This window comes from Petromyzon marinus, chromosome 16 (assembly GCF_048934315.1).
Source record: "Petromyzon marinus isolate PM22_M1 ecotype Great Lakes invasive population chromosome 16, UKy_Petmar_22M1.pri1.0, whole genome shotgun sequence".
Taxonomy (NCBI): Eukaryota; Metazoa; Chordata; class Hyperoartia; order Petromyzontiformes; family Petromyzontidae; genus Petromyzon; species Petromyzon marinus.
In genome coordinates, this window is record NC_133682.1 from 5,241,400 (window position 1) to 5,261,956 (window position 20,557).

Sequence of the window (20,557 nt, forward strand, 5' to 3'; positions counted from 1 at the left end):
GAATGCGGTCCGAGACATGGCGTTTGGTTTCTCCAATGTAACTACTACCACAGAGGCAAATTAGTTTGTAGACACCAGGGTATTGTATGTCCGGAATCACATCTTTTACAGATGGAACCAGATCACGGATTTTATGTAATGTGTTGAAACGGACCTGGATCTTGTGTTTATTCAAGATTTTGGAGATCTTTTTTGTGATCCGAGCAATGTAGGGTAAAGTGATGGTTTTGAAAGGCTCCTCAAGAGGGTTCTTCTTCATGGTTTGAGTGATAGCTTTGCGGATTGTATAGTCGGAGTAACCATTAGCCCTAAGAGCTTGGTGTACGTGCTTGAGTTCACTGCTTATGTGTTCCTGGTCGGATATGCATTGGGCTCTATGATACAGAGTCTTGATGAGAGAATTCTTCTGTGATGGATGGTGGTGGGAATCCGGTTTCAGATAAGCATCCGTATGGGTAGCTTTCCTGTAGACAGAGTGGCTCATTGAACCATCAGGTCTCTTTTTAATTAGGACATCCAAAAAAGGTATCTTGCCATCTATTTCGACTTCCATGGTAAATCTGATGGCTGGGTGTATGGAATTGATGTGGTCGAAGAATTGGTCTAGAGCAGGCCGGCCATGTGGCCAGATGACAAAAGTGTCATCCACGTACCTCTTCCATAAGGTTGGGCGCAGAGTGGCAGTCTGGATGGCGTCAGTCTCAAATTTCTCCATGAAAATGTTAGCTATAACTGGAGAAAGGGGGGAGCCCATTGGGGTGCCCTCAGTTTGTTTGTAGAAAGTTCCATTCCAAGTGAAGTATGTATTGGTTAAACAGTGTCTCACCAGGGGGGGGGTACCTCAGTGTTTAGTCCTTGATGAACCAAGTCTTCAATGATTGCAATGGTGTCAGGTACAGGAACCTTGGTGAATAAGGAAACTACATCAAAACTGACAAGCAGGTCGTCTGGGGACAGGGAAATACCCTTGATTGTTGATACCAGGTGAGTAGAATTTTGTACCGCAGAGGTGGTCTTTCCAGTGAAAGGACGCAGGATTTCAGACAAAAAACGAGCTAGTTTGTAGGTGGGGGAGCTGATAGTAGAGACTATGGGACGAAGAGGTGTATCAACTTTATGTATTTTTGGTAAGCCGTATAATCTTGGTGGCCTGGCAGCAGAAGGTTTCAACGAAAACTGTTTAGATTGATCAATTAATGCGGTTGAATCAGAAATTATTTTGTTGGTTTGTGTGACGAGGCTGTTGGTGGGATCTCTTTTTATTTTTGTATAACTACCATCGTCGAGTAATTCTTTAATTTTGTTGTTGTATTCTATTTTATCCATGATGACAGTAGCATTGCCTTTGTCAGCTGAGAGAACTACAATATCATTCCTCTTTTTTAATTTATATAATTCAAAACGCTCATCTTTGCTGAGGTTGCTAGCTGGCATCTTAGCGTTTTTGAGGGTTGCAGCGATTTCAGATCTTGCTACGTCTGCAGCGATGTGACCCAGGCCCCTGAGAGCAACGTCTACTTGGGCAATTATATCATTAACTGGTATGTGTTTAGGTGTGACTGCAAAGTTTAGACCTTTAGCTAAAACGGATTTCAGACCATCGGAAATAGAACTGTTACTGCGATTAATTACGACTTTATTAACGTCTAACTTTTTGGTGTGTGGGTCCGGTCTTTTGTTGAAGAGGAGGTTAAATTTGGAAATCAGGTTTTCCTTACATTTGGTCGACATAGTAGCAGCTGAAGAGGCAGTCATATTGTCTACATGTTCCCAATCCGATGTGGACATTATTGCCGTCAATGATAAGTGTGATTTGTAGAGTGTCTTGTCTAACTGATCTAGTTCTGTGCGTATAAGTATGATTTTTTCTGAGATAAGAGCTAAGCTAGTTTTGAAAAGAATTCGTTTCGCATTAGAAGAAGTTACAGCAGCAGAGGTCAGTGTAAATGCGATTGGTATTACCCCAGAGTCGCGGCATCTCTTCAGGAAGGTGAGAGACTCGATCAGCTGAGCTTTCTTATCCCAGAGTTTGTTGAAGGATCTTAAAGTTATGTGAAAACCCTCCCCGTAGAGGCGATTAAATTTTGATTTAAAGCTTTCGTGACTGCAGTAATTCATATTCTTAGTTTTTTCGGTAAAGTCACGTTGAAGAGAAACAACAAAATATATATAAAACAATAAAAAATTCTCACGACGTTTCGACCATAACTCAAACGGTCATCATCAGGTGTGTTGGTTTGCATAAATTTCTTTTTAAACGGCAAATTTATTTATTTATAAAAAAACGTTGGCGTCACGCGCAGCGATTGGCAGTTTGCCCAAGACTAGTCCATCTATTTTTTTTATAAATAAATAAATTTGCCGTTTAAAAATAAATTTATGCAAACCAACACACCTCATGATGACCGTTTGAGTTATGGTCGAAACGTCGTGAGAATTTTTTATTGTTTTATATATATTTTGTTGTTTCTCTTCAACGTGACTTTACCGAAAAAACTAAGAATATGAATTACTGCAGTCACGAAAGCTTTAAATCAAAAAATAAAATATTTGTTTTAAATAAAATATTTGTTTTAAATAAAATATTTGTTTTCACGGTTGTGCTGGCCAGTTGTTGTCCCGGGTGTCGCTCGACGCGCTGTCACACATGATGCGTGTTCATCCATCCTCGCACCATCCTGCCTCAATGTGCGTGGTCAGGATGGCCGAGTGGTCTCAGGCGCCAGACTCAAGGCGAGAATGGAGGCGTGGTTACGAACCCCACTACTGACAGCCACTTTTATATATTTCATGCAAATATATATAAATAATATTTCATTGGTTAACACGGAGGCGGAGCGACGAAATCACAACACGAGTCTAGAAGCTCGAAGGAAGGCAGTGAGAGATGGCGAAGGCTTGGCGAGACACAAAGGTTATCAAATAAAAATGCTGTGTCAGAAGTGGGGTTCGAACCCACGCCTCCATTCGGAGACCAGATGTCCCGCGTTGAGCACGGAAGGCTTCACTCGCCTTGAGTCTGGCGCCTTAGACCGCTCGGCCATCCTGACCACGAGCAACAACCTGGACATTTGTTCATTAGAGGTCGGGCAAGCCGCGGGTCACCCTTTAATATACTTACGAGTCTCGTAGAGTTTTACCATTCCTGGGTTTGGTTGTAACTGAGTTTGACTAGCCCTGAGTTTATGGTTATAACCGTTCAGTGCTACGTGTGCCTGCTGTACTCATTCACAAATGGCCAGAATATCGTAATGTTCCCAAACTGATGTCAAGAGCAGGGTACGAATCCACGCCTCCAGTCGGCGATCAGAAGTCCCCGCGTTGAGCACGGAAGGCTTCACTCGCCTTGAGTCTGGCGCCTTAGATCACTCGGCCATCCTGACCACGCACGCCTCGTCGCATTCACAAACAGCCATCACGTCGCTTGAGTCTCAAGCCCCGGGGATGACCTCCACGGAGACGGAGCGACGAAATCACAACAAGAGTCCAGTTGCTCGAAGGGAGGCCGTGAGAGATGGCGATGGCTTGGCGAGACTCAATGTGCCGTTAATACAAAAATTCAAAAACAACAAAAGACCGCACAAACTCGGGAAAATAACTCGAAAACAATAAAAATAAAACGAATTTAAATAAACTACCATTTTGCAATGAATGTATAAAAGTGCTTTGCCAGGAGTGGGGTTCAAACCCACGCTTCCAATCGGAGACCAGATGCTCCGCATTGAGCACAGAAGGCTTCACCCGCCTTGAGTCTGGCGCCTTAGACCGCTCGGCCATCCTGACCACGAGCAACAACCTGGACATTTGTTCATTAGAGGTCGGGCAAGCCGCGGGTCACCCTTTAATATACTTACGAGTCTCCGTAGAGTTTTAACCTCCCTGCGGTTTGGTTGTAACTGTGATTGACTAGCCCTGAGTTCATGGATACATCCGTTCAGTGCTACGTCTATCTGCTGTACTCATTCCCAAAAGGCCACAATATCGTAGTGTACCCACTAATGAACAAATGCAAAGGTTGGTGGTCGTGGTCAGGATGGCCGAGCGGTCTAAGGCGCCAGACTCAAGGCGAGTGAAGCCTTCCGTGCTCAACGCGGGACATCTGGTCTCCGAATGGAGGCGTGGGTTCGAACCCCACTTCTGACACAGCATTTTTATTTAATAACCTTTGTGTCTCGCCAAGCCTTCGCCATCTCTCACTGCCTTCCTTCGAGCTTCTAGACTCGTGTTGTGATTTCGTCGCTCCGCCTCCGTGTTAACCAATGAAACATTATTTATATATATTTGCATGAAATGTATAAAAGTGGCTGTCAGTAGTGGGGTTCGTAACCACGCCTCCATTCTCGCCTTGAGTCTGGCGCCTGAGACCACTCGGCCATCCTGACCACGCACATTGAGGCAGGATGGTGCGAGGATGGATGAACACGCATCATGCGTGACAGCGCGTCGAGCGACACCCGGGACAACAACTGGCTAGCACAACCGTGAAAACAAATATTTTATTTAAAACAAATATTTTATTTAAAACAAATATTTTATTTGTTTATGCAGCGAGCAGGGTAAGAGTATATCCGACGTTGGAGATGGAATGATGGAGTCACCTCGTGGATTGTTTCACCGCAGGCTGGTGAGAGATGGCGATGGATTGGCGAGACTAAATGTGGCATTTATGTGAACTGAACAAAAACAGTGTGTCGTGCACACTTGTGGAAATAGGTGGGAAACAATGCAAAGTATACGGATGAAACGAATGAGACGAAAACAATCGTTGAACTGTGATAGTTCATGGGATCGTTGGTGTCATGAATAATTAGTTTGTAATGTTGAAAATCTAGTTTTAAAAACACCCTCCTTCGTCAGGAGTGGGTTTCGAACCCACGCCTCTATTCGGAGACCAGATATCCCGCGTTGAGCACGGAAGGCTTCCTCGCGTTGAGTCTGACGCCTTAGACCGCTCGGTCATCCCGACCACGACCACCGACCTGGGCATTTGTTCATTAGTGGGAACACTACGATATTCTGGCCATTTGTGAATGAGTACAGCAGACAGACGTAGCACTGAACGGTTATAACCATAAACTCAGGGCTAGTCATAACTCAGTTACAACCAAACCCCAAGGGCTGGTAAAATTCTACAGAGACTCGCCAGTATATTGAAGGGTGACCCGCGGTTTCCCCGACCTCTAATGATCAAATGCCCAGGTTGGTGGCCGTGGTCGGGATGACCGAGCGGTCTAAGGCGTCAGACTCAACGCGAGGAAGCCTTCCGTGCTCAACGCGGGATATCTGGTCTCCGAATAGAGGCGTGGGTTCGAAACCCACTCCTGACGAAGGAGGGTGTTTTTAAAACTAGATTTTCAACATTACAAACTAATTATTCATGACACCAACGATCCCATGAACTATCACAGTTCAACGATTGTTTTCGTCTCATTCGTTTTATCCGTACACTATGCCATTGTTTCCCACCTATTTCCACAAGTGTGCACGACACACTGTTTTGTCCAGTTCACATCAATGCTACATTTAGTCTCGCCAAGCAATCGCCATCTCTGACGAACCTGCGCTGAAACAATCCACGAGGTGACTCCATCGTTCCATCTCCAACGTCGGATATACTCTTACCCTGCTCCCTGCGTACGTGTAAACAAATAAAATATTTATATTCTTAGTTTTTTCGGTAAAGTCACGTTGAAGAGAAACAACAAAATAACAAAATATATATAAAACAATAAAAAATTCTCACGTTTCGACCATAACTCAAACGGTCATCATCAGGTGTGTTGGTTTGCATAAATTTATTTTTAAACGGCAAATTTATTTATTTATAAAAAACGTTGGCGTCACGCGCAGCGATTGGCAGTTTGCCCAGGACTAATCCATCTATTTTTTTTGAAAAGAGGAGGGGGGAGACGACATTTTTTATAATGTATGCTGTCTGAAAGCCACTGTAAGCGTGAACAATCAATCAAGAACTGAAATGATTTATCAAATCTTTCCAATGATTGCTAAGATAGAATCCATCTTCTCGGTTGAAATTGTCTCTGTGCTTGTATATGTGGATAGCCTCATGAACGAATCTCTCATGGAATCCAGATGGCTTACAAAGAACCTCCGTCTTGGAAAAGTCAATGGCATGTGAGCCTACTGAATTAGAACAATGATCTGCTACGGCCGAGGTGTTGGTCCTACCGTGTTTAAGGTCTGCTTTATGTTCACGAATGCGGTCCGAGACATGGCGTTTGGTTTCTCCAATGTAACTACTACCACAGAGGCAAATTAGTTTGTAGACACCAGGGTATTGTATGTCCGGAATCACATCTTTTACAGATGGAACCAGATCACGGATTTTATGTAATGTGTTGAAACGGACCTGGATCTTGTGTTTATTCAAGATTTTGGAGATCTTTTTTGTGATCCGAGCAATGTAGGGTAAAGTGATGGTTTTGAAAGGCTCCTCAAGAGGGTTCTTCTTCATGGTTTGAGTGATAGCTTTGCGGATTGTATAGTCGGAGTAACCATTAGCCCTAAGAGCTTGGTGTACGTGCTTGAGTTCACTGCTTATGTGTTCCTGGTCGGATATGCATTGGGCTCTATGATACAGAGTCTTGATGAGAGAATTCTTCTGTGATGGATGGTGGTGGGAATCCGGTTTCAGATAAGCATCCGTATGGGTAGCTTTCCTGTAGACAGAGTGGCTCATTGAACCATCAGGTCTCTTTTTAATTAGGACATCCAAAAAAGGTATCTTGCCATCTATTTCGACTTCCATGGTAAATCTGATGGCTGGGTGTATGGAATTGATGTGGTCGAAGAATTGGTCTAGAGCAGGCCGGCCATGTGGCCAGATGACAAAAGTGTCATCCACGTACCTCTTCCATAAGGTTGGGCGCAGAGTGGCAGTCTGGATGGCGTCAGTCTCAAATTTCTCCATGAAAATGTTAGCTATAACTGGAGAAAGGGGGGAGCCCATTGGGGTGCCCTCAGTTTGTTTGTAGAAAGTTCCATTCCAAGTGAAGTATGTATTGGTTAAACAGTGTCTCACCAGGGGGGGTACCTCAGTGTTTAGTCCTTGATGAACCAAGTCTTCAATGATTGCAATGGTGTCAGGTACAGGAACCTTGGTGAATAAGGAAACTACATCAAAACTGACAAGCAGGTCGTCTGGGGACAGGGAAATACCCTTGATTGTTGATACCAGGTGAGTAGAATTTTGTACCGCAGAGGTGGTCTTTCCAGTGAAAGGACGCAGGATTTCAGACAAAAAACGAGTTAGTTTGTAGGTGGGGGAGCTGATAGTAGAGACTATGGGACGAAGAGGTGTATCAACTTTATGTATTTTTGGTAAGCCGTATAATCTTGGTGGCCTGGCAGCAGAAGGTTTCAACGAAAACTGTTTAGATTGATCAATTAATGCGGTTGAATCAGAAATTATTTTGTTGGTTTGTGTGACGAGGCTGTTGGTGGGATCTCTTTTTATTTTTGTATAACTACCATCGTCGAGTAATTCTTTAATTTTGTTGTTGTATTCTATTTTATCCATGATGACAGTAGCATTGCCTTTGTCAGCTGAGAGAACTACAATATCATTCCTCTTTTTTAATTTATATAATTCAAAACGCTCATCTTTGCTGAGGTTGCTAGCTGGCATCTTAGCGTTTTTGAGGGTTGCAGCGATTTCAGATCTTGCTACGTCTGCAGCGATGTGACCCAGGCCCCTGAGAGCAACGTCTACTTGGGCAATTATATCATTAACTGGTATGTGTTTAGGTGTGACTGCAAAGTTTAGACCTTTAGCTAAAACGGATTTCAGACCATCGGAAATAGAACTGTTACTGCGATTAATTACGACTTTATTAACGTCTAACTTTTTGGTGTGTGGGTCCGGTCTTTTGTTGAAGAGGAGGTTAAATTTGGAAATCAGGTTTTCCTTACATTTGGTCGACATAGTAGCAGCTGAAGAGGCAGTCATATTGTCTACATGTTCCCAATCCGATGTGGACATTATTGCCGTCAATGATAAGTGTGATTTGTAGAGTGTCTTGTCTAACTGATCTAGTTCTGTGCGTATAAGTATGATTTTTTCTGAGATAAGAGCTAAGCTAGTTTTGAAAAGAATTCGTTTCGCATTAGAAGAAGTTACAGCAGCAGAGGTCAGTGTAAATGCGATTGGTATTACCCCAGAGTCGCGGCATCTCTTCAGGAAGGTGAGAGACTCGATCAGCTGAGCTTTCTTATCCCAGAGTTTGTTGAAGGATCTTAAAGTTATGTGAAAACCCTCCCCGTAGAGGCGATTAAATTTTGATTTAAAGCTTTCGTGACTGCAGTAATTCATATTCTTAGTTTTTTCGGTAAAGTCACGTTGAAGAGAAACAACAAAATATATATAAAACAATAAAAAAATTCTCACGACGTTTCGACCATAACTCAAACGGTCATCATCAGGTGTGTTGGTTTGCATAAATTTCTTTTTAAACGGCAAATTTATTTATTTATAAAAAAACGTTGGCGTCACGCGCAGCGATTGGCAGTTTGCCCAGGACTAGTCCATCTATTTTTTTTATAAATAAATAAATTTGCCGTTTAAAAATAAATTTATGCAAACCAACACACCTCATGATGACCGTTTGAGTTATGGTCGAAACGTCGTGAGAATTTTTTATTGTTTTATATATATTTTGTTATTTTGTTGTTTCTCTTCAACGTGACTTTACCGAAAAAACTAAGAATATGAATTACTGCAGTCACGAAAGCTTTAAATCAAAAAATAAAATATTTGTTTTAAATAAAATATTTGTTTTAAATAAAATATTTGTTTTCACGGTTGTGCTGGCCAGTTGTTGTCCCGGGTGTCGCTCGACGCGCTGTCACACATGATGCGTGTTCATCCATCCTCGCACCATCCTGCCTCAATGTGCGTGGTCAGGATGGCCGAGTGGTCTCAGGCGCCAGACTCAAGGCGAGAATGGAGGCGTGGTTACGAACCCCACTACTGACAGCCACTTTTATACATTTCATGCAAATATATATAAATAATATTTCATTGGTTAACACGGAGGCGGAGCGACGAAATCACAACACGAGTCTAGAAGCTCGAAGGAAGGCAGTGAGAGATGGCGAAGGCTTGGCGAGACACAAAGGTTATCAAATAAAAATGCTGTGTCAGAAGTGGGGTTCGAACCCACGCCTCCATTCGGAGACCAGATGTCCCGCGTTGAGCACAGAAGGCTTCACTCGCCTTGAGTCCGGCGCCTTAGACCGCTCGGCCATCCTGACCACGAGCAACAACCTGGACATTTGTTCATTAGAGGTCGGGCAAGCCGCGGGTCACCCTTTAATATACTTACGAGTCTCGTAGAGTTTTACCATTCCTGGGTTTGGTTGTAACTGAGTTTGACTAGCCCTGAGTTTATGGTTATAACCGTTCAGTGCTACGTGTGCCTGCTGTACTCATTCACAAATGGCCAGAATATCGTAATGTTCCCAAACTGATGTCAAGAGCAGGGTACGAATCCACGCCTCCAGTCGGCGATCAGAAGTCCCCGCGTTGAGCACGGAAGGCTTCACTCGCCTTGAGTCTGGCGCCTTAGACCGCTCGGCCATCCTGACCACGACCACCGACCTGGGCATTTGTTCATTAGTGGGAACACTACGATATTCTGGCCATTTGTGAATGAGTACAGCAGGCACACGTAGCACTGAACGGTTATAACCATAAACTCAGGGCTAGTCAAACTCAGTTACAACCAAACCCAGGAATGGTAAAACTCTACGAGACTCGTAAGTATATTAAAGGGTGACCCGCGGTTTGCCCGACCTCTAATGATCAAATGCCCAGGTTGGTGGCCGTGGTCGGGATGACCGAGCGGTCTAAGGCGTCAGGCTCAACGCGAGGAAGCCTTCCGTGCTCAACGCGGGATATCTGGTCTCCAAATGGAGGCGTGGGTTCGAACCCCACTCCTGACAAAGGAGTTTCTTTTTATAATCAGTTAAAACTAGATCGTCTCATGACAAACATAATTATTCATGACACCAGCGATCCAATGAACTATCACAGTTCAACGATTGTTTTCGTCTCATTCGTTTTATCCGTACACTATGCCATTGTTTCCCACCTATTTCCACAACTGTGCACGACACACTGTTTTGTCCAGTTCACATCAATGCCACATTTAGTCTCGCCAAGCAATCGCCATCTCTGACGAACCTGCGCTGAAACAATCCACAAGGTGACTCCATCGTTCCATCTCCAACGTCGGATATACTCTTACCCTGCTCCCTGCTTACGCGTAAACAAATAAAATATTTGTTTTAAATAAAATATTTGTTTTAAATAAAATATTTGTTTTAAATAAAATATTTGTTTTCACGGTTGTGCTGGCCAGTTGTTGTCCCGGGTGTCGCTCGACGCGCTGTCACACATGATGCGTGTTCATCCATCCTCGCACCATCCTGCCTCAATGTGCGTGGTCAGGATGGCCGAGTGGTCTCAGGCTCCAGACTCAAGGCGAGAATGGAGGCGTGGGTACGAACCCCACTGCTGACAGCCACTTTTATACATTTCATGCAAAGTATATGAATAATGTTTCATTGGTTAACACGGAGACGGAGCGACGAAATCACAACACGAGTCTAGAAGCTCGAAGGAAGGCAGTGAGAGATGGCGAAGGCTTGGCGAGACACAAAGGTTAAAAAATAAAAGTGCTTTGTCAGAAGTGGGGTTCGAACCCACGCCTCCATTCGGAGACCAGATGTCCCGCGTTGAGCACGGAAGGCTTCACTCGCCTTGAGTCTGGCGCCTTAGACCGCTCGGCCATCCTGACCACGAGCAACAACCTGGACATTTGTTCATTAGAGGTCGGGCAAGCCGCGGGTCACCCTTTAATATACTTACGAGTCTCGTAGAGTTTTACCATTCCTGGGTTTGGTTGTAACTGAGTTTGACTAGCCCTGAGTTTATGGTTATAACCGTTCAGTGCTACGTGTGCCTGCTGTACTCATTCACAAATGGCCAGAATATCGTAATGTTCCCAAACTGATGTCAAGAGCAGGGTACGAATCCACGCCTCCAGTCGGCGATCAGAAGTCCCCGCGTTGAGCACGGAAGGCTTCACTCGCCTTGAGTCTGGCGCCTTAGATCACTCGGCCATCCTGACCACGCACGCCTCGTCGCATTCACAAACAGCCATCACGTCGCTTGAGTCTCAAGCCCCGGGGATGACGTCCACGGAGACGGAGCGACGAAATCACAACACGACTCCAGTTGCTCGAAGGGAGGCCGTGAGGGATGGCGATGGCTTGGCGAGACTCAATGTGCCGTTAATACGAATATTCAACAACCAAAGACTGCACAAATTCGCGTAAACAACTCGAAAACAATACAAATTATACAAATTTAAACGAATGAGACTAAATAACAATAGTTGAACTGTCACAGTTCATTATATCCCTGGTGGAGCAAATGATTACGTTTGTCATGGAGACTACGGTAAAAAGTGGTTATAAAACAAAAATGCGTTGTCAGGAGTGGGGTTCGAACCCAAGCCTCCATTCGGAGACCAGATGTCCCGCGTTGAGCACGGAAGGCATCACTCGCCTTGAGTTTGGCGCCTTAGACCGCTCGGCCATCCTGACCACGACCACCGACCTGGGCATTTGTTCATTAGTGGGAACACTACGATATTCTGGCCATTTGTGAATGAGTACAGCAGACAGACGTAGCACTGAACGGTTATAACCATAAACTCAGGGCTAGTCATAACTCAGTTACAACCAAACCCCAAGGGCTGGTAAAATTCTACAGAGACTCGCCAGTATATTGAAGGGTGACCCGCGGTTTCCCCGACCTCTAATGATCAAATGCCCAGGTTGGTGGCTGTGGTCGGGATGACCGAGCGGTCTAAGGCGTCAGACTCAACGCGAGGAAGCCTTCCGTGCTCAACGCGGGATATCTGGTCTCCGAATAGAGGCGTGGGTTCGAAACCCACTCCTGACGAAGGAGGGTGTTTTTAAAACTAGATTTTCAACATTACAAACTAATTATTCATGACACCAACGATCCCATGAACTATCACAGTTCAACGATTGTTTTCGTCTCATTCGTTTCATCCGTATACTTTGCATTGTTTCCCACCTATTTCCACAAGTGTGCACAACACACTGTTTTTGTTCAGTTAACATAAATGCCACATTTAGTCTCGCCAATCCATCGCCATCTCTCACCAGCCTGCGGTGAAACAATCCACGAGGTGACTCCATCATTCCATCTCCAACGTCGGATATACTCTTACCCTGCTCGCTGCATAAACAAATAAAATATTTGTTTTAAATAAAATATTTGTTTTAAATAAAATATTTGTTTTCACGGTTGTGCTGGCCAGTTGTTGTCCCGGGTGTCGCTCGACACGCTGTCACACATGATGCGTGTTCCTCCATCCTCGCACCATCCTGCCTCAATGTGCGTGGTCAGGATGGCCGAGTGGTCTCAGGCGCCAGACTCAAGGCGAGAATGGAGGCGTGGTTACGAACCCCACTACTGACAGCCACTTTTATACATTTCATGCAAATATATATAAATAATATTTCATTGGTTAACACGGAGACGGAGCGACGAAATCACAACACGAGTCTAGAAGCTCGAAGGAAGGCAGTGAGAGATGGCGAAGGCTTGGCGAGACACAAAGGTTATCAAATAAAAATGCTGTGTCAGAAGTGGGGTTCGAACCCACGCCTCCATTCGGAGACCAGATGTCCCGCGTTGAGCACGGAAGGCTTCACTCGCCTTGAGTCTGGCGCCTTAGACCGCTCGGCCATCCTGACCACGAGCAACAACCTGGACATTTGTTCATTAGAGGTCGGGCAAGCCGCGGGTCACCCTTTAATATACTTACGAGTCTCGTAGAGTTTTACCATTCCTGGGTTTGGTTGTAACTGAGTTTGACTAGCCCTGAGTTTATGGTTATAACCGTTCAGTGCTACGTGTGCCTGCTGTACTCATTCACAAATGGCCAGAATATCGTAATGTTCCCAAACTGATGTCAAGAGCAGGGTACGAATCCACGCCTCCAGTCGGCGATCAGAAGTCCCCGCGTTGAGCACGGAAGGCTTCACTCGCCTTGAGTCTGGCGCCTTAGACCGCTCGGCCATCCTGACCACGACCACCGACCTGGGCATTTGTTCATTAGTGGGAACACTACGATATTCTGGCCATTTGTGAATGAGTACAGCAGGCACACGTAGCACTGAACGGTTATAACCATAAACTCAGGGCTAGTCAAACTCAGTTACAACCAAACCCAGGAATGGTAAAACTCTACGAGACTCGTAAGTATATTAAAGGGTGACCCGCGGTTTGCCCGACCTCTAATGATCAAATGCCCAGGTTGGTGGCCGTGGTCGGGATGACCGAGCGGTCTAAGGCGTCAGACTCAACGCGAGGAAGCCTTCATTGCTCAACGCGGGATATCTGGTCTCCGAATGGAGGCGTGGGTTCGAACCCCACTCCTGACAAAGGAGTTTCTTTTTATAATCAGTTAAAACTAGATCGTCTCATGACAAACATAATTATTCATGACACCAGCGATCCAATGAACTATCACAGTTCAACGATTGTTTTCGTCTCATTCGTTTTATCCGTACACTATGCCATTGTTTCCCACCTATTTCCACAACTGTGCACGACACACTGTTTTGTCCAGTTCACATCAATGCCACATTTAGTCTCGCCAAGCAATCGCCATCTCTGACGAACCTGCGCTGAAACAATCCACAAGGTGACTCCATCGTTCCATCTCCAACGTCGGATATACTCTTACCCTGCTCCCTGCTTACGCGTAAACAAATAAAATATTTGTTTTAAATAAAATATTTGTTTTAAATAAAATATTTGTTTTCACGGTTGTGCTGGCCAGTTGTTGTCCCGGGTGTCGCTCGACGCGCTGTCACACATGATGCGTGTTCATCCATCCTCGCACCATCCTGCCTCAATGTGCGTGGTCAGGATGGCCGAGTGGTCTCAGGCTCCAGACTCAAGGCGAGAATGGAGGCGTGGGTACGAACCCCACTGCTGACAGCCACTTTTATACATTTCATGCAAAGTATATGAATAATGTTTCATTGGTTAACACGGAGACGGAGCGACGAAATCACAACACGAGTCTAGAAGCTCGAAGGAAGGCAGTGAGAGATGGCGAAGGCTTGGCGAGACACAAAGGTTAAAAAATAAAAGTGCTTTGTCAGAAGTGGGGTTCGAACCCACGCCTCCATTCGGAGACCAGATGTCCCGCGTTGAGCACGGAAGGCTTCACTCGCCTTGAGTCTGGCGCCTTAGACCGCTCGGCCATCCTGACCACGAGCAACAACCTGGACATTTGTTCATTAGAGGTCGGGCAAGCCGCGGGTCACCCTTTAATATACTTACGAGTCTCGTAGAGTTTTACCATTCCTGGGTTTGGTTGTAACTGAGTTTGACTAGCCCTGAGTTTATGGTTATAACCGTTCAGTGCTACGTGTGCCTGCTGTACTCATTCACAAATGGCCAGAATATCGTAATGTTCCCAAACTGATGTCAAGAGCAGGGTACGAATCCACGCCTCCAGTCGGCGATCAGAAGTCCCCGCGTTGAGCACGGAAGGCTTCACTCGCCTTGAGTCTGGCGCCTTAGATCACTCGGCCATCCTGACCACGCACGCCTCGTCGCATTCACAAACAGCCATCACGTCGCTTGAGTCTCAAGCCCCGGGGATGACCTCCACGGAGACAGAGCGACGAAATCACAACACGACTCCAGTTGCTCGAAGGGAGGCCGTGAGGGATGGCGATGGCTTGGCGAGACTCAATGTGCCGTTAATACGAATATTCAACAACAAAAGACTGCACAAATTCGCGTAAACAACTCGAAAACAATACAAATTATACAAATTTAAACGAATGAGACTAAATAACAATAGTTGAACTGTCACAGTTCATTATATCGCTGGTGGAGCAAATGATTACGTTTGTCATGGAGACTACGGTAAAAAGTGGTTATAAAACAAAAATGCGTTGTCAGGAGTGGGGTTCGAAACCACGCCTCCATTCGGAGACCAGATGTCCCGCGTTGAGCACGGAAGGCTTCACTCGCCTTGAGTCTGGCGCCTTAGACCGCTCGGCCATCCTGACCACGACCACCGACCTGGGCATTTGTTCATTAGTGGGAACACTACGATATTCTGGCCATTTGTGAATGAGTACAGCAGACAGACGTAGCACTGAACGGTTATAACCATAAACTCAGGGCTAGTCATAACTCAGTTACAACCAAACCCCAAGGGCTGGTAAAATTCTACAGAGACTCGCCAGTATATTGAAGGGTGACCCGCGGTTTCCCCGACCTCTAATGATCAAATGCCCAGGTTGGTGGCCGTGGTCGGGATGACCGAGCGGTCTAAGGCGTCAGACTCAACGCGAGGAAGCCTTCCGTGCTCAACGCGGGATATCTGGTCTCCGAATAGAGGCGTGGGTTCGAAACCCACTCCTGACGAAGGAGGGTGTTTTTAAAACTAGATTTTCAACATTACAAACTTATTATTCATGACACCAACGATCCCATGAACTATCACAGTTCAACGATTGTTTTCGTCTCATTCGTTTCATCCGTATACTTTGCATTGTTTCCCACCTATTTCCACAAGTGTGCACGACACACTGTTTTTGTTCAGTTCACATAAATGCCACATTTAGTCTCGCCAATCCATCGCCATCTCTCACCAGCCTGCGGTGAAACAATCCACGAGGTGACTCCATCATTCCATCTCCAACGTCGGATATACTCTTACCCTGCTCGCTGCATAAACAAATAAAATATTTGTTTTAAATAAAATATTTGTTTTAAATAAAATATTTGTTTTCACGGTTGTGCTGGCCAGTTGTTGTCCCGGGTGTCGCTCGACGCGCTGTCACACATGATGCGTGTTCATCCATCCTCGCACCATCCTGCCTCAATGTGCGTGGTCAGGATGGCCGAGTGGTCTCAGGCTCCAGACTCAAGGCGAGAATGGAGGCGTGGGTACGAACCCCACTGCTGACAGCCACTTTTATACATTTCATGCAAAGTATATGAATAATGTTTCATTGGTTAACACGGAGACGGAGCGACGAAATCACAACACGAGTCTAGAAGCTCGAAGAAAGGCAGTGAGAGATGGCGAAGGCTTGGCGAGACACAAAGGTTAAAAAATAAAAGTGCTTTGTCAGAAGTGGGGTTCGAACCCACGCCTCCATTCGGAGACCAGATGTCCCGCGTTGAGCACTGAAGGCTTCACTCGCCTTGAGTCTGGCGCCTTAGACCGCTCGGCCATCCTGACCACGAGCAACAACCTGGACATTTGTTCATTAGAGGTCGGGCAAGCCGCGGGTCACCCTTTAATATACTTACGAGTCTCGTAGAGTTTTACCATTCCTGGGTTTGGTTGTAACTGAGTTTGACTAGCCCTGAGTTTATGGTTATAACCGTTCAGTGCTACGTGTGCCTGCTGTACTCATTCACAAATGGCCAGAATATCGTAGTGTTCCCAAACTGATGTCAAGAGCAGGGTTCGAATCCACGCCTCCAGTCGGCGATCAGAAGTCCCCGCGTTGAGCACGGAAGGCTTCACTCGCCTTGAGTCTGGCGCCTTAGATCACTCGGCCATCCTGACCACGAGCAACAACCTGGACATTTGTTCATTAGAGGTCGGGCAAGCCGCGGGTCACCCTTTAATATACTTACGAGTCTCGTAGAGTTTTACCATTCCTGGGTTTGGTTGTAACTGAGATTGACTAGCCCTGATTTTATGGTTATAACCGTTCAGTGCTACGTGTGCCTGCTGTACTCATTCACAAATGGCCAGAATATCGTAGTGTTCCCAAACTGATGTCAAGAGCAGGGTTCGAATCCACGCCTCCAGTCGGCGATCAGAAGTCCCCGCGTTGAGCACGGAAGGCTTCACTCGCCTTGAGTCTGGCGCCTTAGATCACTCGGCCATCCTGACCACGCACGCCTCGTCGCATTCACAAACAGCCATCACGTCGCTTGAGTCTCAAGCCCCGGGGATGACGTCCACGGAGACGGAGCGACGAAATCACAACACGACTCCAGTTGCTCGAAGGGAGGCCGTGAGGGATGGCGATGGCTTGGCGAGACTCAATGTGCCGTTAATACGAATATTCAACAACCAAAGACTGCACAAATTCGCGTAAACAACTCGAAAACAATACAAATTATACAAATTTAAACGAATGAGACTAAATAACAATAGTTGAACTGTCACAGTTCATTATATCCCTGGTGGAGCAAATGATTACGTTTGTCATGGAGACTACGGTAAAAAGTGGTTATAAAACAAAAATGCGTTGTCAGGAGTGGGGTTCGAACCCAAGCCTCCATTCGGAGACCAGATGTCCCGCGTTGAGCACGGAAGGCATCACTCGCCTTGAGTCTGGCGCCTTAGACCGCTCGGCCATCCTGACCACGACCACCGACCTGGGCATTTGTTCATTAGTGGGAACACTACGATATTCTGGCCATTTGTGAATGAGTACAGCAGACAGACGTAGCACTGAACGGTTATAACCATAAACTCAGGGCTAGTCATAACTCAGTTACAACCAAACCCCAAGGGCTGGTAAAATTCTACAGAGACTCGCCAGTATATTGAAGGGTGACCCGCGGTTTCCCCGACCTCTAATGATCAAATGCCCAGGTTGGTGGCCGTGGTCGGGATGACCGAGCGGTCTAAGGCGTCAGACTCAACGCGAGGAAGCCTTCCGTGCTCAACGCGGGATATCTGGTCTCCGAATAGAGGCGTGGGTTCGAAACCCACTCCTGACGAAGGAGGGTGTTTTTAAAACTAGATTTTCAACATTACAAACTAATTATTCATGACACCAACGATCCCATGAACTATCACAGTTCAACGATTGTTTTCGTCTCATTCGTTTCATCCGTATACTTTGCATTGTTTCCCACCTATTTCCACAAGTGTGCACAACACACTGTTTTTGTTCAGTTCACATAAATGCCACATTTAGTCTCGCCAATCCATCGCCATCTCTCACCAGCCTGCGGTGAAACAATCCACGAGGTGACTCCATCATTCCATCTCCAACGTCGGATATACTCTTACCCTGCTCGCTGCATAAACAAATAAAATATTTGTTTTAAATAAAATATTTGTTTTCACGGTTGTGCTGGCCAGTTGTTGTCCCGGGTGTCGCTCGACGCGCTGTCACACATGATGCGTGTTCATCCATCCTCGCACCATCCTGCCTCAATGTGCGTGGTCAGGATGGCCGAGTGGTCTCAGGCTCCAGACTCAAGGCGAGAATGGAGGCGTGGGTACGAACCCCACTGCTGACAGCTACTTTTATACATTTCATGCAAAGTATATGAATAATGTTTCATTGGTTAACACGGAGACGGAGCGACGAAATCACAACACGAGTCTAGAAGCTCGAAGGAAGGCAGTGAGAGATGGCGAAGGCTTGGCGAGACACAAAGGTTAAAAAATAAAAGTGCTTTGTCAGAAGTGGGGTTCGAACCCACGCCTCCATTCGGAGACCAGATGTCCCGCGTTGAGCACGGAAGGCTTCACTCGCCTTGAGTCTGGCGCCTTAGACCGCTCGGCCATCCTGACCACGAGCAACAACCTGGACATTTGTTCATTAGAGGTCGGGCAAGCCGCGGGTCACCCTTTAATATACTTACGAGTCTCGTAGAGTTTTACCATTCCTGGGTTTGGTTGTAACTGAGTTTGACTAGCCCTGAGTTTATGGTTATAACCGTTCAGTGCTACGTGTGCCTGCTGTACTCATTCACAAATGGCCAGAATATCGTAGTGTTCCCAAACTGATGTCAAGAGCAGGGTTCGAATCCACGCCTCCAGTCGGCGATCAGAAGTCCCCGCGTTGAGCACGGAAGGCTTCACTCGCCTTGAGTCTGGCGCCTTAGATCACTCGGCCATCCTGACCACGAGCAACAACCTGGACATTTGTTCATTAGAGGTCGGGCAAGCCGCGGGTCACCCTTTAATATACTTACGAGTCTCGTAGAGTTTTACCATTCCTGGGTTTGGTTGTAACTGAGTTTGACTAGCCCTGAGTTTATGGTTATAACCGTTCAGTGCTACGTGTGCCTGCTGTACTCATTCACAAATGGCCAGAATATCGTAATGTTCCCAAACTGATGTCAAGAGCAGGGTACGAATCCACGCCTCCAGTCGGCGATCAGAAGTCCCCGCGTTGAGCACGGAAGGCTTCACTCGCCTTGAGTCTGGCGCCTTAGATCACTCGGCCATCCTGACCACGCACGCCTCGTCGCATTCACAAACAGCCATCACGTCGCTTGAGTCTCAAGCCCCGGGGATGACCTCCACGGAGACAGAGCGACGAAATCACAACACGACTCCAGTTGCTCGAAGGGAGGCCGTGAGGGATGGCGATGGCTTGGCGAGACTCAATGTGCCGTTAATACGAATATTCAACAACAAAAGACTGCACAAATTCGCGTAAACAACTCGAAAACAATACAAATTATACAAATTTAAACGAATGAGACTAAATAACAATAGTTGAACTGTCACAGTTCATTATATCGCTGGTGGAGCAAATGATTACGTTTGTCATGGAGACTATGGTAAAAAGTGGTTATAAAACAAAAATGCGTTGTCAGGAGTGGGGTTCGAACCCACGCGTCCATTCGGAGACCAGATGTCCCGCGTTGAGCACGGAAGGCTTCACTCGCCTTGAGTCTGGCGCCTTAGACCGCTCGGCCATCCTGACCACGACCACCGACCTGGGCATTTGTTCATTAGTGGGAACACTACGATATTCTGGCCATTTGTGAATGAGTACAGCAGACAGACGTAGCACTGAACGGTTATAACCATAAACTCAGGGCTAGTCATAACTCAGTTACAACCAAACCCCAAGGGCTGGTAAAATTCTACAGAGACTCGCCAGTATATTGAAGGGTGACCCGCGGTTTCCCCGACCTCTAATGATCAAATGCCCAGGTTGGTGGCCGTGGTCGGGATGACCGAGCGGTCTAAGGCGTCAGACTCAACGCGAGGAAGCCTTCCGTGCTCAACGCGGGATATCTGGTCTCCGAATAGAGGCGTGGGTTCGAAACCCACTCCTGACGAAGGAGGGTGTTTTTAAAACTAGATTTTCAACATTACAAACTAATTATTCATGACACCAACGATCCCATGAACTATCACAGTTCAACGATTGTTTTCGTCTCATTCGTTTCATCCGTATACTTTGCATTGTTTCCCACCTATTTCCACAAGTGTGCACGACACACTGTTTTTGTTCAGTTCACATAAATGCCACATTTAGTCTCGCCAATCCATCGCCATCTCTCACCAGCCTGCGGTGAAACAATCCACGAGGTGACTCCATCATTCCATCTCCAACGTCGGATATACTCTTACCCTGCTCGCTGCATAAACAAATAAAATATTTGTTTTAAATAAAATATTTGTTTTAAATAAAATATTTGTTTTCACGGTTGTGCTGGCCAGTTGTTGTCCCGGGTGTC

General features: G+C 46.1%; 14 non-coding genes across 14 annotated transcripts; 2 read left to right on the forward strand and 12 right to left on the reverse strand.

The window, feature by feature from the left end:
• Positions 1-2,934: 2,934 nt before the first annotated feature.
• Positions 2,935-3,050, reverse strand: TRNAL-CAA (transfer RNA leucine (anticodon CAA)). The gene is made up of 2 exons: positions 3,013-3,050; positions 2,935-2,980 (listed from the first exon to the last, which is right to left on the reverse strand). It is a non-coding gene; the product is annotated as a tRNA-Leu (tRNA).
• Positions 3,051-3,667: 617 nt separating this feature from the next.
• Positions 3,668-3,783, reverse strand: TRNAL-CAA (transfer RNA leucine (anticodon CAA)). The gene is made up of 2 exons: positions 3,746-3,783; positions 3,668-3,713 (listed from the first exon to the last, which is right to left on the reverse strand). It is a non-coding gene; the product is annotated as a tRNA-Leu (tRNA).
• A 244-nt stretch (positions 3,784-4,027) lies between these two features.
• Positions 4,028-4,143, forward strand: TRNAL-CAA (transfer RNA leucine (anticodon CAA)). The gene is made up of 2 exons: positions 4,028-4,065; positions 4,098-4,143. It is a non-coding gene; the product is annotated as a tRNA-Leu (tRNA).
• Positions 4,144-9,157: 5,014 nt separating this feature from the next.
• On the reverse strand, positions 9,158-9,273 carry TRNAL-CAA (transfer RNA leucine (anticodon CAA)). The gene is made up of 2 exons: positions 9,236-9,273; positions 9,158-9,203 (listed from the first exon to the last, which is right to left on the reverse strand). It is a non-coding gene; the product is annotated as a tRNA-Leu (tRNA).
• A 1,431-nt stretch (positions 9,274-10,704) lies between these two features.
• On the reverse strand, positions 10,705-10,820 carry TRNAL-CAA (transfer RNA leucine (anticodon CAA)). Its single transcript has 2 exons — positions 10,783-10,820; positions 10,705-10,750 (listed from the first exon to the last, which is right to left on the reverse strand). It is a non-coding gene; the product is annotated as a tRNA-Leu (tRNA).
• Positions 10,821-11,515: 695 nt separating this feature from the next.
• Positions 11,516-11,631, reverse strand: TRNAL-CAA (transfer RNA leucine (anticodon CAA)). The gene is made up of 2 exons: positions 11,594-11,631; positions 11,516-11,561 (listed from the first exon to the last, which is right to left on the reverse strand). It is a non-coding gene; the product is annotated as a tRNA-Leu (tRNA).
• A 1,069-nt stretch (positions 11,632-12,700) lies between these two features.
• On the reverse strand, positions 12,701-12,816 carry TRNAL-CAA (transfer RNA leucine (anticodon CAA)). The gene is made up of 2 exons: positions 12,779-12,816; positions 12,701-12,746 (listed from the first exon to the last, which is right to left on the reverse strand). It is a non-coding gene; the product is annotated as a tRNA-Leu (tRNA).
• A 575-nt stretch (positions 12,817-13,391) lies between these two features.
• On the forward strand, positions 13,392-13,506 carry TRNAL-CAA (transfer RNA leucine (anticodon CAA)). The gene is made up of 2 exons: positions 13,392-13,429; positions 13,461-13,506. It is a non-coding gene; the product is annotated as a tRNA-Leu (tRNA).
• Positions 13,507-14,229: 723 nt separating this feature from the next.
• Positions 14,230-14,345, reverse strand: TRNAL-CAA (transfer RNA leucine (anticodon CAA)). The gene is made up of 2 exons: positions 14,308-14,345; positions 14,230-14,275 (listed from the first exon to the last, which is right to left on the reverse strand). It is a non-coding gene; the product is annotated as a tRNA-Leu (tRNA).
• A 695-nt stretch (positions 14,346-15,040) lies between these two features.
• TRNAL-CAA (transfer RNA leucine (anticodon CAA)) lies at positions 15,041-15,156 on the reverse strand. The gene is made up of 2 exons: positions 15,119-15,156; positions 15,041-15,086 (listed from the first exon to the last, which is right to left on the reverse strand). It is a non-coding gene; the product is annotated as a tRNA-Leu (tRNA).
• A 1,068-nt stretch (positions 15,157-16,224) lies between these two features.
• On the reverse strand, positions 16,225-16,340 carry TRNAL-CAA (transfer RNA leucine (anticodon CAA)). The gene is made up of 2 exons: positions 16,303-16,340; positions 16,225-16,270 (listed from the first exon to the last, which is right to left on the reverse strand). It is a non-coding gene; the product is annotated as a tRNA-Leu (tRNA).
• A 1,028-nt stretch (positions 16,341-17,368) lies between these two features.
• Positions 17,369-17,484, reverse strand: TRNAL-CAA (transfer RNA leucine (anticodon CAA)). The gene is made up of 2 exons: positions 17,447-17,484; positions 17,369-17,414 (listed from the first exon to the last, which is right to left on the reverse strand). It is a non-coding gene; the product is annotated as a tRNA-Leu (tRNA).
• A 1,050-nt stretch (positions 17,485-18,534) lies between these two features.
• On the reverse strand, positions 18,535-18,650 carry TRNAL-CAA (transfer RNA leucine (anticodon CAA)). Its single transcript has 2 exons — positions 18,613-18,650; positions 18,535-18,580 (listed from the first exon to the last, which is right to left on the reverse strand). It is a non-coding gene; the product is annotated as a tRNA-Leu (tRNA).
• Positions 18,651-19,678: 1,028 nt separating this feature from the next.
• Positions 19,679-19,794, reverse strand: TRNAL-CAA (transfer RNA leucine (anticodon CAA)). The gene is made up of 2 exons: positions 19,757-19,794; positions 19,679-19,724 (listed from the first exon to the last, which is right to left on the reverse strand). It is a non-coding gene; the product is annotated as a tRNA-Leu (tRNA).
• Positions 19,795-20,557: the final 763 nt, after the last annotated feature.